The 22,902-nt window shown below is 37.7% G+C and overlaps 1 protein-coding gene and 1 pseudogene across 2 annotated transcripts in view; one reads left to right on the top strand and one right to left on the bottom strand.

The window, feature by feature from the left end:
* Nucleotides 1-22,902, bottom strand: part of Rasgef1b (RasGEF domain family member 1B) — a 553,655-nt gene that overhangs the window by 35,892 nt on the left and 494,861 nt on the right. The window lies entirely within an intron of this gene.
* On the top strand, nucleotides 8,758-8,880 carry LOC125611081 (annotated as a pseudogene).

Here is a 22,902-nt window from a genome sequence, read left to right as displayed (position 1 = left end):
CACCGCCTCCACCGCCCCGGGGACTTGCCAGCCGGGCCCGCGGGCCCGGGGACTCCCGCAGCGCTGTCGCCCGGGTGCCCTCCCACGCTGCGGAGACTGCTAGGGCCAGCGCGGCGGTGTTGGGACTCTCTACAGCGTTCGCTTCCTGCCGAGTGCACCTGCCCGGGGCTGTTTGTGCAGTCGTGTGTACGCATGTGTGTATTCATTTACCCGCGTACTACCTGTAAATACCGGCCCGACTCGTTATACAGTATCTATTAACATAATTATGAGCTGAAGGTTACTGTCCATGTAACTTTCAGAAAAGAGCCGAGAGAAACCACAAAACATTTGCTCAGCAAGTATTTACGAAGAGCCTGAGTGCTAGTATTGTGCAAAACGCTGGGGGCACACTGGTGCAAAAGCTGGCTGGTCCTTGCCATTATGAAGCTGACCGCGTAGACGAAGAACGTTAAGCAAATAATCACCCAAACACGGTATGAAATTACAACTGTTGAAGTTCCACAAAGGAAAGGAACCTACTCTGTGACATATGATTCTGGAAGCAAGGTGGGGAGGCTAGTGAAGGTGATGTTGTCATGGTAACCACATACTTAAGGCTACCATTGGCTACTTGATAACTATTTTAGTAAAAAGGTAAAAAAAACCCAATACTTCACCTTATACACATGAAAGAAGGCTGAGGGGAAAATGATGGCAAAAAGAAAGAGACCCATAGAGAAAATCTACGTGATCAGGAGACTTTTGGCAGCCCTGTGAGCTTAAGTAGTTCTTCTGCACTTAAGTTTATCCACAAAACAACACTATTCATTGCTATCCCATAGGGCTGAAATTGGGATTATTGAGATCGAGAAAACATTTTTGAACGTGGTGCACGTTCTCTGTCTCTCTGCTTCTTCCTAGGATGGAAAGAGCCACCTTGAATCTCACATTGCCTCTTCGCGGATTCTTCCCCTTTAATTCCTTCATTTGAGCATCCTCTTGCTTCTCTTTCTATTATACTCCCTCTCTCCTTCTGGGTCTACCTTGACTCACTAATTCACTCTCACCGACCTGAGCCTTGGAGTTAACCTGTCTTCTCTGCACTTTAAACAAGACACCGCACAGCCAAGGGAACTTGGCAGGGCAGCCCCACTGTGTGGTTGTGCTGGCTGTTTGTTTTTCAAGCTCAGTTTTCTGTCCTGGGTCTGTAACAAACAAGCCATGTGATGTTGGGCAAGTCACTTAACTCTCTTGGGGTTCACAGCCCTGTAGCAAGACATTAAAAGGGCTAGATTAATTCAAGATTTCATAATGAAACTAGTTGATATATCCTTTGTAACCTCTGGGTGTATACAGTAGCCCAGAAGACTTTGCCCAATTTTACTGACATTGTTTTTTCCCAAGCAAAAGATGTTTATTTTGGATTCTCAAAATGTAAAATGGGTACTGTGATAATATTGACTCAGTATTTTTTCAAACCACATTCCCACTCCCCCTTTCTGGTAGATCCCTCAGCATCCCTTCTAGCTGTGGACCCAGGCATTTTGAACCCTGACCCTGTCTCTTATCATAAGCACCTATAATATCTTAGAAAAGGAGCTGAAGGACTCAGGAACCCAGTTTACTCATCTGGAAAGCAGCACCATAATAATCAAAGTAACTCTTCCTATGTTGAGAGACTTAAAAGAGCCAATACATGAAATGGTTGAAATAATATCTCTCAGAGAAGCCTTCCCTGACCTCCCCACTTAAAACTGTAATCATTCCCACCTTGTTTATCCCTTCTTTGTTGTTCCCTTCATAGGATACATCACCATTTAACATACTGTTTATTTTACTTATTAATGCTTCTCTCCCCTCTATGAATAGAAACCCCATAAGAGCAGGGTTTGTTAAGCAGGGTGTGGTGGCACACACCTGCAATCCCAGCTACTTGGGAGTCTGAGGCAGGATGATTCTAAGTTTGAGGCCAGTCTGGACAATTTAGGGAGATCCTGTCTCAAAATAAAAAATAAAAAAAGGACTGGGGACGTAGCTCAGTGGTAGAGCACTGCTGTATTCAATCCTCAGTACTAAAGCAAAAAAAAAGATCAGGGTTTGTTACTTACCTGCTGTATTTCCAGTGTTTAGAACAGTAACCCACAGACAGGCATTCAATAAATACATATTGGTTGGATAAAGAATGAATAAATAAGTGAATGAATGTTAAACACTCAATAATCAATGTTACTACTACATCTTAATTATTCTCTATCATGAAAAAAGATTCTTTCCATTCTCTACTTCTTCTTGTTTCTTTCTGGTCTTTGGCTTCACTAGTTCAACTCCTATTACTATAAATAAGGATAAGTTCAATAGTGGTCACGCTGATGCAAATAAAGCCCTGATGAGTAGTACTTCATTCTAGTATTTAAAAATAGCCACCTGTTCTGAGTTTCTACTATATCTGAGACTCTGTGCTAAGGATTATTTTTCTTTCCCAATTCTCTCGTACTCCAGGTGCACAAAATCGGGGCAAGTATCATGACTGATCCAAGTCCAACTTTCTTTATTTTATTTTAATCTCTTTCATTTCCCATCTAAAATCCCAGTTTCACCACACTGTATTTAGTGTGTTTTTCAAACCATCTTTTATGAACAATGATGGTATTGTTTTATGTGAATACCACGAGTGTATTTACCTAAATGTTATTGTGCAATCCTCTCCTGCTGTTTCTCATTGTTTTCCACCCAACTTACTTTTTGATCAACTATCCGTGTTGACAAATGTTCATATCATTCACTCCGTTTACCCACGGTTAAATGTTACACCATATCTGTGTTACACTTTTTCCTTCCTTTCATTACCCTTAGTCCTCACCAAAACCCTGAGACATAGGTTCTATTATTTGCATTTGTGAGAAAAAAGAAATGAGGCTCAGGAAGTTAAATAACTTGCCAAGACCAGTTAGCTGGAGAAACTATGATTGAACCCATGCATCTCTGACCAATACTCCTATTTTCTGATTTCATAAAATTGTGTTAGTTACTGTAAGATTTATGAAATAATGTTTAAAACTAGAAGATATGTGTTAACTAAACTAGAAAGCAGTTGTTTAAGAAAAAAATGTTTATTATTTGTCTCACACATTTTTTCATAGATACAAATTTACTATTATTCATGATTTCCTTAAGATACTTGAATCTTGAATAAAAACATCATAAAACATAACTATCTTCAAATATTTAAAACTCTTCATGTTAAAGAGGAATGAGGCACCAGAACACCAGATAGGACCAAAGAGGAAAAGGTATGTAAGAAAAACATTCAAGATGTCCCAAGTGGAACAGCAGCCCTTTTCAGCATTGAACTCTCTTTCTCTCTCTGGATCTTAATGTGCCTTATGAAATGGACAAGTAGCTTCCCAAAATACTCTAACACTTTCTCTCACATTCATTTTCTCATTTTCACTCTGAAACATGAATATAAACTGTTCAAGGTTATGAAACCCTAGTCCCAGTTTGTAAGCGGAAAAACAACAACAATAACAATAAGCATTGGTCATATTTATCTATCAACAATCAATCTGGAACATTGTCCGGGCCTTCTTTCTTTCAAAGCCAAGGAAGGCAAACCCACTTTAGATAAGTATAATACACCCTGCCTCTCTGATATGTTGACAAAACCAAGTATGAGTATTTCAGAAAGCAAAAACATGAAGAATGATCAGATGCAATTTTGAGAAAACCATTTAATAGTTCCTAAGCAGACTATGTTAATATGACTTTAATTTGTTAACTTGTCTTATAGTATCTTCAAAAATAGCCACAGCTTCTCTGGAACCCTATACTTTTTAATAGGTAAGAAAATTTAAGAGAAAAAACTTTGATACCTGGAGTACTGATCATATAACAAACTATTTTAGGTTAAAGAAAAATAATTGCTATTTCATAGAAAACAGATTTAAAGAAAGAAGAAGAAAATCTAACTATCCCACTTCAGAATAGGAAAAATCGCAGTGGTATGGCTAATCCAAGACAGAGATATTGAAAAGCCACAGTACTCATTTCTTGGGATCCTCTTTCTTTGGACTCTCTCCCTGTGGCTACAATGAAAAGATGAGTTATTATGCTAAAGTCGTTAACAGGGCAGTTAGACCAGCTCACCTTCAGACCTTAGAGAAAAAATCCCTTATTTTCCCCTTGCTATTTAGTATGCTTCTCCATGACTTCCCTTTCCTCATCATCTGAAGGCCTAGAGCAAAACAAGGGAAGGAGGCTGCTACGTCATGCTTTGGTTTCTTGACCACTTCCTGCTTCTGACCTGGGTAAAAAGAAGTCTGTCTGTGGGCCAACCTAGTTTACAAGGACACCATGTTGGACTGAGACAGTAATATACTATGTATATGTTTGTCATTGACCTCTGTACATACTGGAACATGATGAGAAAGTTGACCAAAGCAGGACATGAAGATTTAGATATTTAAGATTCCAAGTCCCTTCCCAGTGCCATCAGTCCTTTGATAGCTATAAAATGAACCTACTACTCAAAAGGGATTTTTGTGTTGATATAAGAGATTGTGTCAGCCTGGGACTGGTAATCTTAATAATAATCCCAACATTTATTAGTTTACAATGTTCTTTCACATCCATTAACTCACTTAGGAATAACATTAGGTATGTGAGGATCATTCAGTTCTTACATTCGTCATTATAGAAGGAGTGTATTTTCCTTTACTGGGATCACTAAAAATATTACAGATAGCCATCCATTTAAAATTGCTAAGAAGATAGTCCAAAATGGAAGGGAATTGAGTAGAAAAGATAACTTTAGGAAGTTTCTCCCACATGTTTATGTTGATACTTTATCAATGTCATTTTTTTTTTTATCTCTGAGACATTAAAGTTGCACAAAAGAATCTAACAACTGCATGGAAAATTCCACCACAGATAGAGTAGATTTTCAAGTTCCCTAAAAAGATTTTTAAAAGTTTCTATCCCTTTATTCATGGATGAGAAATGTTGAAATGCAATTTTACTATTTTTCTTTAATAAGCACTATTATTTCATTCATTTGCCCATTCGTATCTATTCTTACAAAGTAATTATTTGCAATGTGCCCAGGAGATATATTGATAATTGAGAACTAATATAACTTGGCTGTATCATTAGGTCATTGGACAGTCATCCTCTTCAGTGTTTGCATAATGCACAGTAACTTTTCTTTTCTGAACTAACAAAGAAACATTCAATAATCTTAAACATGCATCATTTTGATTAGATGTTTCACTGTTTTGTGTAGAAATTCAACTACATTTAACATAAGGTTATTTAGATATATTTAAGTAAGCATTCTTCATCCTATAAAATTTTTATAGTAAATAGTAAATCTAAATATATTTCTCTACTTGTAACTTCTCTCTCTAAACAGTTTTTTTTCTTGTTTTCTTCTGGATGAGTTGATCTTATAATGAATTAAGAAAAATATTTATATCTGATAATCTTAGAGCCTTTCATTTGTTAAATCTGATTATTTTTCTAGTAGATTTCCTCAGTTTTAACTAATTATCTATCAATCCATGTCTCAAAATATTGAGTGAAAAAGAAGAAGGAAGAAAATTAATCATATAACAGTAGAATTTGGGAACTGGAAGAAATATTAATAATTATTTTGTAAAATCTTTCCCCATCCTATTCCACCAACAAAGGCATTTTTGAGATGAAGTAATTGAGAAAATGAATGATCTACCAAACCTAACAATAATAGTGAAGTTAACACCAGTCAAAGAGTTCAGAAATAATTTAGGAATTGTAGTAAAGCACTTGCCCAGCATGTATGAGACATTGGGTTTGATCCTCAGCACCACATAAAAATAAATAAATAAATTAAGGTATTGTTGTACATCTACAACTGAAAATAAAAAAAATAAAACAAAAAAAGAAAGAAAGAAGCCCAGGACTCCAAACACTGCATATGATTTTACTTTCTAAGTATTCCTACAGGGGTTATTCTATGGAGCTACTTTGACATTACAGAAGCACAATTTGTTTTCAAATAGTGATGACAAATATTCTCAAATATCTTTTGATAAAACTGAGAAAGGAGAATTCTCTACATATTGCTAGTACCTTTTATTGAAATTCTCTAAATGTTGCTAATACTATTTCTTACATTATTTGCTATTCAAGACAGTACAATAGTAAATTCTGGTGGCTTTATCACTGAAGCAATCACAGTCTGGACTACTAATTAGTCTTCATAAAGTTATATTCAAAAGTCATGTCAGTCAAAAGAGCTTCTTTAAGCTGGGAGTGGTGATGCTTGCCTGAAATCCCAGCTACCCAGAGGCTGAGGAAAGAAGATCATGAGTTGAGGCCTGAGGAAAGTGGTAAGACCCTGTCTCACACATATACACAAAAAGCTTTTTTAATTAGCACTTATTGTTGTTATTATAAAAGCACATACCTGAGGTATTTTCTCTTTCATATAACAAAATAACTAATTTTCACATGACTATGTCATCTTTTTAAAATATTAGACAATTTCACTAAAATATTGCTGTGATTTCTGGATGATTCTGTGAAGTCTTAACTTGTAAAATGTCCAAACATTTATTCTGACATATGGATAATCATTATTTCAGTAGAAAACTCAGCATTCCCGTAAGATATGTTTCAATATTGTTATGGAAAAGTACAATTATTAAATATATTTTCTGCACCCAAAATGGAACTGATCCTATGATTTAACTGTGTCACCAGAGATTTGGAGGGATTCTCTGCTGTCTCTGTTAAGGGGCATAGGTGGAACTGGGAACAAGAGTCAAAGGTGACTTGAACTTTATCTGTAGAATTTTGTTTCATTTTATTTTAGGTAAATATTTCTTTGTTATCATTTTGTGTGTTGTGGGTACACAGGAGCTTATGCTTTTTAATTTTGTAAAGGTCTCAGAGAAAGAATTTTGTAATCAAGACAGGGCTATTTTTCATACAGCTGTACTATCTCATCTTAAACTTCCATATTTAAAACTTATGTTTTCAGGCAAAAATACAGACAGTTATTGTTTCATGTTTTCCTGTTGACTGATTAGTCACATGAAGTGTAACTATTCATCAGAGTTTCAGATAATTTTATTGGTCCCACTGTGCAAAACTATAATATGTGATATAAATGTACTGAGGAATGTTACACCTCTCACATAGTGTGTCAAATCAGCCCTCTCTTGCTTTTTGAGGTGATTGTGAGAGTCTTCTCTCAGACAGTGATGTGCATTGTGACTCACAGTTAACACATAAATGAGCTTTGATTCTTGACTAAAACCTACTTTAAAGTCAAATCTCTCACACTAACACCATTAGCATATGATTAATGTTTCCAGGGCCTAGAATTAACCAGTGATAATTTTAGAATCTACAATTATCCACATAATTGTCTCCAATTAGCTGTCTCTGAAGAGTGGTCAAGAACTGGAAGAAAATCAAGGTTGAATCTGGATGTGTCTCCCTGTTAGTGGACTGGCCCGTTTACCTCAGCTCTGTTTGTGAGATTGAAGGAATGGATCTGGGATGAGGAGCTGGACTGGAAGGACACAGCTCTTGCTTAGAAAGATAGAGTTTGGAAAATGTTATAAGAAAAGAAAACAAAATTTTCTGACCTAGATCTTGCTCGGTCATTTAAGAGGTTATCTCTTAAGTGCATACAGAGATAAATCTGAGACAGACCAAGGCCTTTTCTACAGAGGTAAGAATTTAACACCACTCACAAAAGAAAATTCATAGCTAAGGACAAAAGAAAATGTCTCACTATGGACAAAGTTCCATAGATGAATAAAACATTTGTCTTAAGTTCTGTTGATTGTGTTATTTTAAATTTTTGTTTCTTTCACAGTGCTAAAGATTGAATCCGTGGGTGCTCTAATACTGAGCTACAACCCTAGCCCTTTTAAATTTTCATTTTGAGACAGGATTTCACTAAGTTGCTCAGGCTGGCCTTGAACCTCCTCCTGCCTCAGCCTCCTGAGCAGCAGGAATTTCAGTTGTTTGCCATTCTTTTTTTTTTTAAGAACACACAACAGATTCTTTTTTAAATACTCTGTTTTCAAACACCAGCTGTTATGAGAGACAGTCACAAGCCCAAATTTTCTAACTTCCAAAATACTAATAAGCTGTATTTTTCCTCAAAATAGTTGACCTAGGACTTACTGTTTTGGAAACATCTCTGAATAGATGCAGTTTTGATGGGTCTTGTCCCTGCTCTTGCATCAAAGCTAATGGCAGACACATTGATGCCTTTTGATTCAGAAAACACAGCAAAATGAAAATGAACCTGAGTTTTGTTCCGTCTTCCCATTGGTGAGACAAAAACATATATGCTGTCAAAGCAAACCCTTTAATGCTTATCACAGTGACAGAAAATTGAGGAACAGCTTACCCAACAATCAAGTTCTATAAAATTTTTACAGGAATTTTTTAGTTTCTTTCCTCCCTCCCTTTTTCTCCTGCCCTCCATTTCTTCCTTTCTTTTCTTTCTTTTTTTTTTTAATCTGCAAACCACTCCAAATCTGGGAATAATCAACTCATACCTCAAGGAAGAGGAAATGTTTGAAACTTTTTAAACAGGAATTCTTTTAGGAAGAATCAACCAGCGTATTGAACTAAGGTGTTTGGAAAAAAAAGGCCAGTAGGACTTGTTCCAAAGCACATAAAATGAGGGAAGAAATCAAAACAGGACAACTTTGTCTTACCCAGGAAGCAAGAGTCTGGCAATATTTCACTCTAATCAATATAGGAACAAAAATTGCTTCTCAGCCTTTTGGCTAAGATCGAGTATAGTATCCATTCTTATCAGCTTAAATATAGGAACAAAATAAAGATGATCCTGAAGAACTTCTTTAGAGAAGCCAAAGTCTCAGAATCTTCGTGTCCGCACTGTGGTAAATTGAGAGGGTGAAACTACCTGATGTTAAAAGGTGCTTTTCAATGATCAAATGCTACTTTGCATTAAGACCACTTTTTAATTGAGAGTCTTCAGGCTAGTTCCAACTGGGTACCTGTACAACCAAGAAGCTTGATGAGGCCTAGAGATAATAGACCTACCTAAACCCACTGATGGTAGGGAATGTGGACATAGCTTTTCTCTGGAGCTCTGTGCCTGTATTCTTACAAGGATCTTTGTGGTGCTTGAAAGAATCCCTGGGGAACTGCTTTCACTTCTCCCTAAGGCTCAGGTCCATGCTGGATCCAGTGGCTGCAACTAAATCTACTATGACATAGTAATACCTTTGCTTTGGGTCTGTTTTACCCAAAAGTGAGGTTCAACTTCAATGGTGGGAGGTCTATTTCTGGTATTAATCTATATTCAGTAGATATGCATGCCATATAGAGTAACCAACTGTCCTAATTTAACAAGAATCAGCCTGGTTTTAGGACTGAATACCTCCTGTCTTGGAAAAATCTTCAGTTCTAGGTAAACTGAGATGGTTGATCACCTGAGTTCCAGATATTTACCAAGAATCATCTGTGGGTGTCAGGCACTGGAAAAGGATTGAGAACCCAGTGAGAACAAAACAGACAAGGTTATTACTGTCATGAGGCGATCATCCTGGAGACAAGACACATTATAAAAAGAAATAAAAACCCACCAGTGGTTACAGATGATGACTTCTGTGGGGATCTGCTTAGAGGGTGTCTGGGTGGCTTCTCTTAGAGTAAGACCTGAAGTATGAGGAGTCAGCAATGGATGTTGCCAGAAAGAATTTGCTCTAGTTCATTTTTTAAGAACAAAAACACACTTCAAGAAAACCTTAGGAGAATTTTAACACTCTAAAATTATCTTATTTTGCAATTTATATACTTACTAATAAAATTAGATTTAGAATAGGTATCTTATAAGAATAATTGAATAAAAATTACATGCTAGCAAAGACCTTGTCTCTAACCCTGATGCCCACAATACTTGGTATATAATAGCTGCTCAACATCTAATGAATAAATAAATGAGTGAAAATATTACTTCTCTTTGATCTATTATATACCTCCCCAAAATTCACTTTCCCTGAGTTATTGCTTTCAACCACCCTATCCATACAGATGAAATTACAGATTGCTTGGGTCATGGAACACCCACCCATAAGCTTCAGACCAGGGATAATCTAGGCCAGTCTGTGCCTATTGGCTCAAGGAGAGACTTTGTAAGTCATTTCCTTTGCCATGTAAGAGCTCATAAGATGTTAGGTGCTCTGCTACCCAATTTGAGGTGAGCTACATTTCCGGGTCTTCAGCCTCCAGAATTATGATGACCTACTTTTAAAGATGGGTTCTGGTGTGACTAGTGTTAATAAGGCACAGAGGTGAGATCTAACAATTTTACTATTTCTATTAGGAAATTTCTCACCTCCTCCAAACCAGCACCTTCTTATGACTCTCTCACTTCCTGACAACTCAGCATGTAACCACAGAGCCTGTGTGACCTCCTAACCAAATCTGTTGCCTACATCCAATCAGTGGCCATATCTGTGTATTTTGTATCACCTAAGTTCTCCTTACCTTTCTTTGACATTTCTGGCCCCACTATATTCTGAGATATGACCACCAACTTGAATGTTATGTCCCACCACCACACATAGATAGGTACAGGTATAAGATTAGACTATCTCTGATATGTGGCATGTCAGCAACTGTAATTGCTCATTTGCTTGAGGACGAACTATATTTAAGCAGTCAAGATTCTCAACCAAATTTTAAAAATGTATCTCTTATTTATGCTTTTTTTGGGGATGGGGGCTACCAGGGATTGAACTCAGGGGCACTCAACCACTGAGCCACATCCCCAGACCTATTTTGTATTTTATTTAGAGACAGGGTCTCACTGAGTTGCTTAATGCCTTGCTTTTGCTGAGGCTGGCTTTGAACTCATGATCCTTTTGCCTCAGCCTCCTGAGATGCTGGTATTATAGATGTGTGCCACTATGTCCGGCTCTTATTCACATTTTTACATATGCAGTAATACAATTGAGTGGATTACCTATCAAAGAAGAAAAAAAAACAGCCTAAGTTGTTCTATTCTAATGATTTTCCTCATACTATTCCTCTTATCTAGAATGAACTTTCACAGTCCCCAATAAACCATAACTGTTTTTTCCTAACTTTTAGAGACCTATTGACAATATCTTAATTTTAAGTTCTAGAGAAAATTTTTAAGTACTTGGCACAGCCTTAACAAATGTATAATAATGGCCATGTGACTAATGAATTAACACTAACAAATATGTAATTTTGAATGCTAGTTGAGCTCTAAGTTTTAGGGATTCAAAACCACGGTCTCTGATGACAAGTTGGTAATTGCTGGATGTGATTGAAAGATCCAGTATTGGCAATTACTTTAAACATGAGGATTGTTTGTTTGTTTGTTTTGTGTGTGTATGCAGGAGTCATTTGTAGCCATCTGAATTAAATTTAAGGAAAGATGGGGAATGATTACTATTTATTGAGCATTCATTATATGCCAGATATGATGTTAAGTGCTTTCCTTACATATCTATTTAATCTGTGTAGCAATTGCATATTATATTATCTCCAGCCTCATAGAAGAGAAAACAAGTTGAGAAAAGTTGTAAAACATTGCTTAAGAACAAACATCTAATAAATGGTAGAATCAAAATAGGGGTCCAGCTGGGTTTGACTCCAAAGACTAAGTTTTTGGTGTCACAGGCACATTATAGAACAGACACATGAGAGATTTATATGGACTAATATGGTAAAATAAGTCTGAGGAAAAACAAAACAAAACATGTGTGCTTTCCATTACCTCACAAGTGGTTATGTCACAGGAGGGGAAGTGCAATGCTATATAATGACCAAGATCACCCACGATGGAAACAGGAAGAACTTAGTTCAAATCCAGGGTCAGGAAGAACTTGAACAAATTGTTTAATCATTCTAAGCTTCAGTTTTCTCCTTTATAAGATGGAAGTTATCCTTGTTTTAAAAATGAAATTAAATCATGCATATAAAGTTATCAGTACAACATTTGGAAAACAACTCAATCAATGGTAGTTAATTAAATATAATTGTCATCTCTAATATTCAGCAGCTTTTTCATACTTCATATCTCAGCCTCTTTCAAACTCCTTTAAAAAGTGTGATTACATTTGCTTGTCTAAATGTGTGACTTCATTTTGTGTTGTTGGAGAACCATTTGAAAATTGTAGGCATCCTTAAAAATATTTTAGTCTGCATCCCCTAAAAATAAGGACACAGATAATATCATCCCTTCAGAAAAATCAACAATGTATCCTAATACCACCTAATTTCTACTACATCTTTAAATTTCCTAAATGTCTCCAAAAATTGTCCCCAAGGATATTTTGAGCCAGGAAGCAATCAAGATTCATATGCTATATTTGGTTGGTGTTTTTATTCTCTTTTAATATATATTAACCCTCACTCCATTCCCAATTTTGTTTTTCTTGACATTGCCTTTTTTGAAGAAGCTTGGTCACTGTCTTGGAAGCAGTTCCACTTTCTGGCTTTGTCTGATATTTTCCCTTGTAGTGTCATTTAACTTGTTCCTCTATCCTCTGTGTTTAATCTCTAAATTGGAATTCAGGTCTTAAGATTTTGTTGCTTTTAAGTTGAATATTGTATCAAAAGTGCTTTAATGTAAATGTTACATACTTCATATTAGATCCTGTCAAAATTTCCATGACCACTTCCTCTTCAAAATATTTTGAGTTTCCTAGGTATCTCGGGTATGGTTAGACCAGTGGTTTTCAACTCTGGCTTCACTTAGAAGCTGTTGGGGAGTTTTAAAAAATATTTGCTCCTGAGTTACATCCCTAGAGATTCTTGGCTTGAACAAAGACATTGGTATTTTTGTAAAGCTTCCCAGGGGATTCTCCTGTATAACTTGAGTAAAGAGTGTCTAGTTTAGACTATAAGCTCTGAGAAGGTATGGTTTTCTTATTTACTACTACATATTGTTTGGCAGAACATCTAGCTCATAATTACTGCTCCATAATACATGCCAAATTAAATAATGTTCAATATATAGATAACCTCATTCTCCTTTTATATTCTGGCTTCACTAAATGATGTACTATAAAGCCAATATGTTTATTTTATACCATGTTTAAAGAAATCAGAAAGGGCTACCAATTTGCAAATATCTGAAAACCATATATTGATTGAAAAAGAATTATTTTCAAAATTCTTTGGGAGGAAAAAAGAGCAAACAATGATTTAGCTATAGTGTTATATCAATTTGGTTGTAGAAAATTCTCTTTTTTCTTATCAGTTCCTCCAGTTCTTATTCAAAGGGTTGATGAGATGATTCCAAAATTACTTAAGGAGGAAGAAAAAAAACTGGGAGTTTGTTTCAGTTGTAAATTGTTGTTTCTTTCAAACATATTGAGCAAATTTCAGCCATAGGGAGGAAAGCTGTAGAGAGAAGAAATTTGGGAACAGTTATACTTCTATTTGTTCAAATCCAACTAGGGCCAAAGAGTCCTCTGTATAGTCCATGAGTGCTTGCCACCACTAACCACTAGTATCTTCAGATAAAAAGGAGATAAGAATGGCCACCTTCCACTAAAAAAGAAGCCTATACCAAAACAAACTTTGTAAACAGAGATGGTTCACTTGTTCACTACACTGCTACCAAGCAAAAATCTCCAAGAGGAAATAGCAAATGATAGAAGCACATTGTTTGTGTCTGAAACAACTTTTGCACAGATGAAAAAATGCTTTCTCCCACTCATAATAGTAAAATTATAAATTAAAAGTGTTTTTTTTTTCTTTAACTCACGAGATTGGTACAGATCTACTGTAAAGGATTACAAAGGTAATACCTTTTGATCAAGCAACACTAGCTAATGAAAATTTTCCTACAGATAGTACTGTATTCATCAGGTGGAATAAGACATGAACACAAATATTCATTCCCTCATGGCAAAGATTAGAAGAAAACTAAATATCCATTATTAGAGAAGTTTTGATACATTCACAAACTCAAAACATTTTTTAGGTATAGTAGAAAATAATAAGGAAACTAGGTATAGAACATTATGTAGAAATAAGAAGGAACACATTTTTTTGAGCTGTATTATTTTTATATTAAAAAACTTGGACAGATAAATAAGGAACTGGTGAGTGGTTAGCTATTTGGGAGAGGAACACAATATGAGAGACAGGAAGAATTTTTTTTTTCCACAAGACACCTTTTCATACTTTATCTTGTTTAAAATGTGTGAATAAGTCACAGATTCAACATTTAAATAGTTTTAAAATGTTTTATCAAAAGTCCAGGGAATGTATTTTATTTCAAAAGAAAGTATTCCATATATTCTCATAACCTTCATTCTTTTTTGTGGAGATTGAGAATCAATTCTTTCACTTTCCAGTGTCGCTAAAAATGAAACTGAAATTCTGCATTCTTCTCCACACCCAATCCTAAAACCTGGACTCTGAAAAAAACTCTAAAGACAACTTCTTCGAAAATTTCTAATCTTGAATTTTGTTGTTCCATCAAATTTTGAAGCTGTAGATTACATTTAAGTATACATGGTTTAAAGGTTGCACTTGTTGTAAAAAGACCTCAGTTGAAAACATCCAACCCAAGGCTGATACTTATACAATATCAATTATGGCATTAAAGTAAAATTAATCTTTCTCTCATGGAGCTCCCAACGCATAAGAGCTATATGTGTGTATGTGCGCACGCATGTGTGTGTAGGGGATGAGTGATTTACACACTGATGAGGAAATTCCATCTAAGAAAAAGAAGGGATTCTTTCTTGACAGACCAATCTATAGGATGAAAAGTCACTCTGGTGTACTCATTTGCCTCTTAGCATCTGCTACTTGGGGTTATCACTTATTTTTGAATATGTAGTCTATGAACAAAAGAATGAGATTGTTACTAAGTTACTTGCACTTTGCTCAGCTCAATGCATACAACAAGTGCAACCTAAAAGTCTGACAGACCACAGTAAAATATTTCTGTGTTCTGGGGTCACTGTGACCTTGCTGAGTCATTCTCCCCTTGTCTGGAATTTGGAGTGGTGAATTTCCTTATGTGGAAATGGAACGTCAGTGCCTACCTCAAACATCTCACAATTTTGATAGTATGACCAAATGATACAATAAATATAAAGATTGTGGAGAGTGTACATGGAAAACATTTCTAGTGTCACTGCCATTATGACATAGATATAACAAGGCAGAGGAGCAAAGTAGTAATCCCAGACTATGGCATCATGGTGAATAGTCTCATTTTTACAGATGAACAGCAGGAAACCAAGGAAGGTTAAATAACTTGCGGAACCTCAAGAAACCAGTCAGAAGCAGAAGTGAAGGCAAATTCCTACCCAGATGTTTTGATGGAATGTCTCAATTTTCTACTGTTTTACTTCTATCACCTGAACCTTGGGAGCTCATGGAGTATGTGATGAAGGAGAAAGGCCAGGTGAGGACCCTGGTCCTAGCAAGGCTGGAGAGACACTGAAGAAATGACCAGAGAAGGCCCAAAGCATAGTAGTGTATTGGTCACATCCTGTTTGAGATGGTTATAAGAAGAAGGAGCGCAGGGGTGGAGGTTCTAGAAAACTTTGACTATGCATTTTTGATCTACTGGGGTCTTTAGAGCTTTTACCTCACCTAACCATCACAGCAGTCTAATTAATGTCTTCATTTTCTCATTGAGGAAATAAGACATGAGGCAGTTCATAGGTGCCAGGGCCCTGATGAACTCGGGGTCAGTGTGGCTGGTCAGGCTCCTGATGGCTTTGGTTTATTTCATAATTACTGATAAAGATTGCCAAGGATGTAGTCCTGTGGGAGTGTATTTTGATTTTTTTTTAGTGAATATTTATGATATATGTTCAAAGATTTTAAAAAATAATTTATCTTTGCTAAATATTTTCTTTCTGTAGGGTGAAAGATTAGTACAAACATCAAGGTGGATTTATTTTGGGTGTTTCTGTTTGTTTGTTTGTTTGTTTGTTTGAGAGAACATCTAAAGCTGCCTCTTTAACACCTATCAGAAGGACCAAAACAGGGGCTTTCAGTTAATGAGTAAATACTATCACATAGTCATCTTTCAATGAAAGCAACCTGGTATACTTGATTTATTTATGCTAAGAAAGTTCCCGAATAAAGACAATATCTAACACATATACAATACTTTCTAAATACCATGCACTGTTCTAAAAGATTGCACCTTCATTTAATCCTCCTGTTTGAGGTGAGTTCTACTATTAACTCCATTCTTCAAAAGAAACTGAGGCACAGAATGTTTAAGTAGCATGTCCAAGATCAACAGCTAAAGAGTTGTCGAGTAGTATTGTGTGTTGCATATTGTATGACATTTGGAATATCTCTTCACCTAGGACTTGATTGAATAAATGATTTTTCTGCCTAAATTAAACTCTCAAATTCTAGAATTAGATAGAATTTATTCATTAATCAAATCATTTTGTTATTCTTTTGTCCATTATGTATTATAATCTTTAATAATGGCAAAAATAGACATGATTTCAGCTACCCTGGTACTTAAGGGTCTGGGAGCAGTGAGGATTTGGTGGGGTGGTTACTTAATCATCATACAAAATTACAAACTCTCATAAGAACTTTGAAGGAGAGCTACAAGATGTAATACAACTCTGTAAGAGCATTTAAAGATGTATATATATCTTGATTGAAGGCAGGGATTCCTGAAGGGTTGAGCTTTGGACTGGGATTACTAAAGTCCTCAAATTGTTCAGCTTTCTAAACCTCAAACCTCACCTGTAAAATAGGGGTAATGGATTGTGCTAAAGTCTTAGTGAGATAATAAATGCAAAGAGGCTACCCCAGCACTTAACAAATATTTAATAAATGATAATTATTGACCTTGTTACTATTTTTCTCATCACTCCTTAACCAGTATCCAGTTGGAGTACAGGATAAAAGAAACACGGATTTTGAATAATAGTGATCATAACAATAGGGAAAGGGAAAAAAGAAAATATTTTGAAAATATGTGGATTTTACTTTTGAAAAAGCTAGACAACCCCAGCGGATTTTATTTTTTTTAAAAATATAGCTATTCAGTAAAATGAACAGCATAAATAAACAAGTTGGAAAACAGATGCATATGGGAAAGTTAATGCTTTGTTAATATTTTTGCTGACATGCTCAAGATTTTGTCATTGTGTGATTGTCTACTGATAGCATGTTTCTCTATGTCAAGTATTTCTTTCAGCATAAGTCCAAGATTGATTGATTGATATGCTATGTCTTTTACCCAGAGCTTAATATTGCAGCTTAATATTGTAGGAGAAAGGGTCAGCTTGAATGTACTTGTGTGTTCAAGGGCAATGCAGGTAGGAGTGGAGAACCTATAGCTACAGCTTAAACTCACAGGGAGTTTTAACCTGATTGCTTTCTGCTTCAGCTTAGGGAGAAAACGGAAGAAAGCCTGGTGAGTTAAGTTTCCATAGAATTGTACTCTTCCCTGAAATGTGAGGTGTCTCTAGAAGAATCCCTCTGGGATGGGTTAAGCCCTTCTGCAATTTTTTTTTCTGGCAGAAATGTGCTTATTTCCCCTTGGGAGGATCACTTCAAAGGGTTAGAGGGTTCAAAAGCCCTGGGGATTCATCCATGTCTGGTGTTACAGTGTTTGAGGTCTGAGCCTTGGGAATCCTGAGCACACAACCAGGCCATCAGGTAGGTGGCATGAGTACATTCCTACCCTCACTCCATACTCCATACCTCTTCATGGGGGAAGAGAGAGAAACTGTGCAGGATGGAGTGGGAGGGTATGGAGAGTGGGTCCTTGGGGAACCACCCAGAACCATCACTTGGTCCAGGCTATGTCTGGAACTCAGGTTCCACTCTGAGGCAACCCAGCCAGTTTTGTTTCCATAGCAACAGGTCATTACAGCAGCATCTTTCAGGAGTTTAGTTGACTCAGGAATTCTGTGAAAAACTGCCCTGTCTCTGATTCTTACACTCTTACCCCTGGAGTTTCCATCAGTAAAACATTTGCTTTTCCTTGACTAGCCTAAAACTAACAAAAACAATGCTCCTAACCAACCCCGTCTTATTCCTTCTGGGAGAAATTTTAAAACACAAAAGGGATATATGTTCCTGGGGATGGTAGCACACACACCTGTAATCCCGGTGACTTGGAGACTGGGGCAGGAGGATGTGAGTTCAAAGCTGGTCTCATCAACTTAGCAAGGCACTGAGCAACTCAGTGAGACCCTGTCTCTAAATAGAATAAAATAAAATTTAAAACAAGGGGCTGAGGATGTGACTCAGTGGTTAAGTGCCTCTGGGTTCAATCCCCTGTACCAAGAAAAAAAAAAGGAGGTATTTTACAAGAGGAGATGTGGGACATTGAACATACACAGCCTAAGAAGCCCCGGTTTACTTGTCATGTCCCCTCTAAATATAATAGTGTTTTTCTTATCACCAGGAGACAATGGAGGAGTCTCCCGTCTCCAGGCTGATTCTGAGGGGTCTTGACCTTTCACTGAAAAGATAAATTTTGTAAAGATGGGTTCCATGAGTCAGGTAATTGGACCACTGCAGTTGACCACTGATAAACAACAATAGTATTTACACTCTCTCCTCTTACACACACACACACACACACACTCACACATACACACGTTCTCTCCCTCTGTCTCTCTCTCTCTCTCACACACACACACACACACACTCACACACATTGGAGGCACAGGTCGGGGAGTATACAGACCTGTGAAAAGAAAAGACAGGAATAGAGCTTTACAGGTATAGAAGGCAAGAAGCAGAATCACTGTGGCAAATCTGGATCTAAGAGAGACTGTTAAAGGCAAGATTGTTTCCCAGCCCCTTTCTCCAGAAGCCTAAGTGTCCCCACCATGCAAGCAGACAGTCAGAAGCTGGTGAAGTTACATGGTGACATTCTCCTTCAAACTCTTTAAGCCTTACAGGAAAGGGCATGTCTTTTATTCCCCAAAATTAAAAACAATGTGTTTTTAGTCTATTTCCTGTGTACATTTATTCCCTTTTGTTTTTTCTACCACACCTAGCACATAGGGAGTAGGAAGTAAGTAGTTGTTGAATAAAACTATACTATATGGAAAACCGTGTGTGTGTGTGTGTGTGTGTGTGTGTGTGTGTTTCCAGATAACCAGGGAACTGACTCCTGCTGCCTTCTCAGGAAAGAACGTGAATTATTTGCCTCATGTCAAGAAACAAATGATCTATTATATTTTTAAGGTCCCCAGAAATAGGAAACACCTTGTCTATTTTCTGACCTGTGACTGCTATGTCTGAAGTTTAGCTCCAGAAATAAAAAGAAAATATCTAAACACATTTTTTTTAAAAAAGGACCCTCCCCCAGTGCTGTTCGCTGCCACCGTCTTTTCTTCTCTGCTTCCTCCTTTTCAGCTTGACATCCTCTCAAACGCTACCTGACAGACTGCGGCAATCACCCCGTGAATGTAAGTAATTTCTCTATTGACAGCCTCCCATTCTCTCTGACATCTGCCAGCACTCCCTGACACTTGAATAAGCATTAAGACATTAACAGTCTGGCACAGGTTTAAGGGCTGGAATAGCAATGCTTGGCAGGCCTGCTACACAAAGCCACACGCACAGGGACCCCCACTCATTCAGCCTCTCTGTCCTTCTGCTTGGAAAACCTAGCAGAGCCCCACAGTAAATGCCGATTATTCGCTCGACTGCCCTGGCATTTTGGTGTCTCCTAGAAAGGCCAGATCCTCCGTTAAAAGAAAAGAAGAGAAAAACAAGAAAATGCCTGCTTGGGAGCCAGTGGAAGTGAGAAGAGAATGCTAATACAAAGGCAGGTCGCTGCTCAGTGGGATGAGTTAATATTTTAAAGGGATTGACTTAGAATAAGAAGCAAAGTCAAGCTCCCCTAACTTACACCCGGAACAATTTGCATCACGCTTTTCTTCTGCTAATATCAAATTCTTCCCACATATGAGCTGGCAAGTGCCATCTTTGTGCCAGGGATTTTTGAAAGCCAATTTGTCAGACCCACATACAGAAAATTATTAGGAAAGAACAGCACGGCAGAGTGTGTTCACTGCTAGGATCTGTTCGCTGAGAAATGGCAAAGCTATTGACACAATATGATATTCAACCCCCAAGTGAGTCACAGGGCTGCCTCCGTTCTATTCTGAGGAGGGCTTGTTTGGGATCAGAAACCTGTCATCCATGCAGGTAATGCTAAAATTAACATTCACACAGAAGGGACAAAGCAGTTTTCTGGGAGTGGGGCACTTTTCTTGAGTGAAAAATGACTCAACAGGATTGCACTTGGAAACGAAAAGTTAAGATAGGTCTTACAATAGTTCAAGCTAGTCCAATCAAAGGACCAGGCAAGACTCTGTGGCTCATGACTCCCTTCACATCTTGGGGAGTTAGGCCAGGGCCACGTCACGTCACTGAGAACAACTGCTAGTTGCGTAGTGATTCCTTCCACAGACTATTTTTCTTTATTTCCCTGTTGTCTGGTCTGAACCTGGGGTCATTATGTCTGATTTGTGAATTAGCAAGGGAAAGAAGCTCAAAAAGGATATGAGACAGTCCCCAAATCCCATAGGTGGTAAGAGGTGGCAGCACAAGTTGAACCGAGGTCTCTACCCCAGGGTTGATTTCACTCCCATTGACTTCCGGCCCTGGGGAGCTTAGACAGAATTACCAGAGGCAGGGCATAGTGAACCTGGAAGAACACTGACTGCCTTTCCAGAGCCCAGAGAGCTACCCCCCATGACTGTGATTAGGCTGACAGATCAGTAACTGAATAGCAGCAATCTCTGCCCCAGTCCACAGAGGCTGCTCAGCTGGGCAGCATATCCTCTGCAGGGCCAGCCAAGCAGGGTGGGAAGTGTGGGAGGGTGGGTGATCAGATCAAATTAAGTGCCATTTCTGAATTTGCTGGTTCAAACCTTGAATGTTTTAAGATTGGGGGCTTTGGAGTCAAGGGGACATGAATTTGAGTTCTGTCCTTCACTAGCTATGGGCTGGGCAGTTTAATTAACTCAATCTCAGTCTCTTCGTTAGTTAAATAGTAGTGACAATGATATCACCTTCTTAGGCTTTGTGAGAGCTAAAGGAGCTGAAGTTTTGACAAATGCTTAGTATAGTAAATGCTCACAAAATAAATGCTAGCACACTACTACTAATAGTGGATATAGGTATTCATGTGAAGCTCCCATCTTTCCAGTTGTTCATACAGAATCTCTGAATTTCCTGTAGGAAGATACTGTTGTTATTGATAAGGCCCTAGTCTTTGTTTTTTGCTTGATTTTGTTTGGGGTGGTACTGTGGATGGAACCCAGGGGTGCTTTACCACAGAGCTATATCCACAGCCCTTTTTATTAGTTGTTTTGAGACAGTCTTACTAAGTTGCTCAGACTGGCTTTGAACTTGGAATTCTCCTGCTTCAGCCTCCAAAGTCACTGGGATTACAGGAATGTGCCACCATGCCTAGTTTAAGGCCCTCATCTCTGTGACTCAACTGCACTCTTTGGATGTCTTGCAGTTACTTCAAATACATGCCCCAGCCAGTTCTTCTTCCATTTAACCATAATATTTGTAGCAAAATACTACTGACAGTCTCACCTGTCTTCTGTGCACCATATTTATGACCTTCTTTGTCCTGCAGTTAGGTATTATTTTTCACTTTCACAGATGAAGTCACTGAGCTTAGAGGGGTTAAACAACCAGCCCAAAGTTTCACAACTGTTAAATATCAGACCGCACTTTGAAATGCGAGTCAACTTCTGACCTACTCTATCCTTCTCTGACCAGAGGTAAGGCTGCAAAGCACAGGAGCTTTGGTTTTCTCCTCTCCTTGGTCTCCCAATCACACAAACAGGAATTCCTCTCCTGCTGTTCCCTGCCAAGGAAAATTTTGACATCTTGTCCTGGCTTTACATCCACTCTGGCCAACCTAGGTCAGAGTTGCTTTTCCATCTGCTAGACATCAGCATGAACAGCTTTTTGAATGTCCCTTCTCTTGAATAACCTCCAAACCCAGTGCTCAGCATGTCCCTAAAGAAAACTTGCAAGGACTCCCCACTGTCTGCGAAAGAAAAATGGTGCTGCTCAGACTGACAGTCAAGATCTGCTTCCTCCATAAACATACTCTTCAGTTTCCAGGTCTCTCTTTATGTACTCGATAGAATGCAGGCACCATGAGGGCAGAAATCTGAGCCTCTTGATCACTGTTGCATCCCCATACCTAGAATCATGCTCTGCTTATAGTAAGCATTAAATATGTGTTGAGTGAATGAATAAAATATTTTTCCCAGACAAAATGAGCCTACTTTCCATCATGTTTCACCAAGGAAACTGAAAGGTATAACATCTAATTTTATTTTTTTTGAGATGTATATTTTTTAAAAATGAAAAAAAAAGCCAAAACAGGATTCTTAAAATTTGCAGTGTTTTAGAGGATAATGTGTATTATGTTATGCTTTTAATGTTTATGGCCCTATCTTCATGATTCTTTTCCTTCCCTCCATCTGCCTATCTTATGCCCAACCTGTTCTTCAAAAACTCAACTGATAACTCCTCCACCATCTTTTTCTAGGATTTCCTCATGAGAATAATAAGAAGAATTTCCTCTTCTTCCTGAAGCCTCCCCACAACAATTTGACTGTAGGTTCACCTGTGTCTGTGACTCATCACCTTACTCCACACATTTTAGGTGTCCATATCTTCTCTAGGTTTGTGAGAGCAGGTCCATCATCTGTTTCTGATTATCTCTCTATCCACCCCATGCCTGCTGCTTTGTGTCATGAAAAACCCACAGATGCTCAATATCTATTTTTTTGAATAAATAAATGAATCTGTCAATGCAGGTAAAAATAACAGATGGCTGAAGTCTTGGCATTAGGCATTAGGCTGATTTTCCCAGTTGGGAGACGGCATGGGGGA

This window comes from Marmota marmota, unplaced genomic scaffold, assembly GCF_001458135.2.
Source record: "Marmota marmota marmota unplaced genomic scaffold, marMar, whole genome shotgun sequence".
Classification (NCBI taxonomy): Eukaryota; Metazoa; Chordata; class Mammalia; order Rodentia; family Sciuridae; genus Marmota; species Marmota marmota.
The sequence above is the reverse complement of the archived record's forward strand: the minus strand, read 5'-3'. Positions and strand labels throughout refer to the sequence as shown.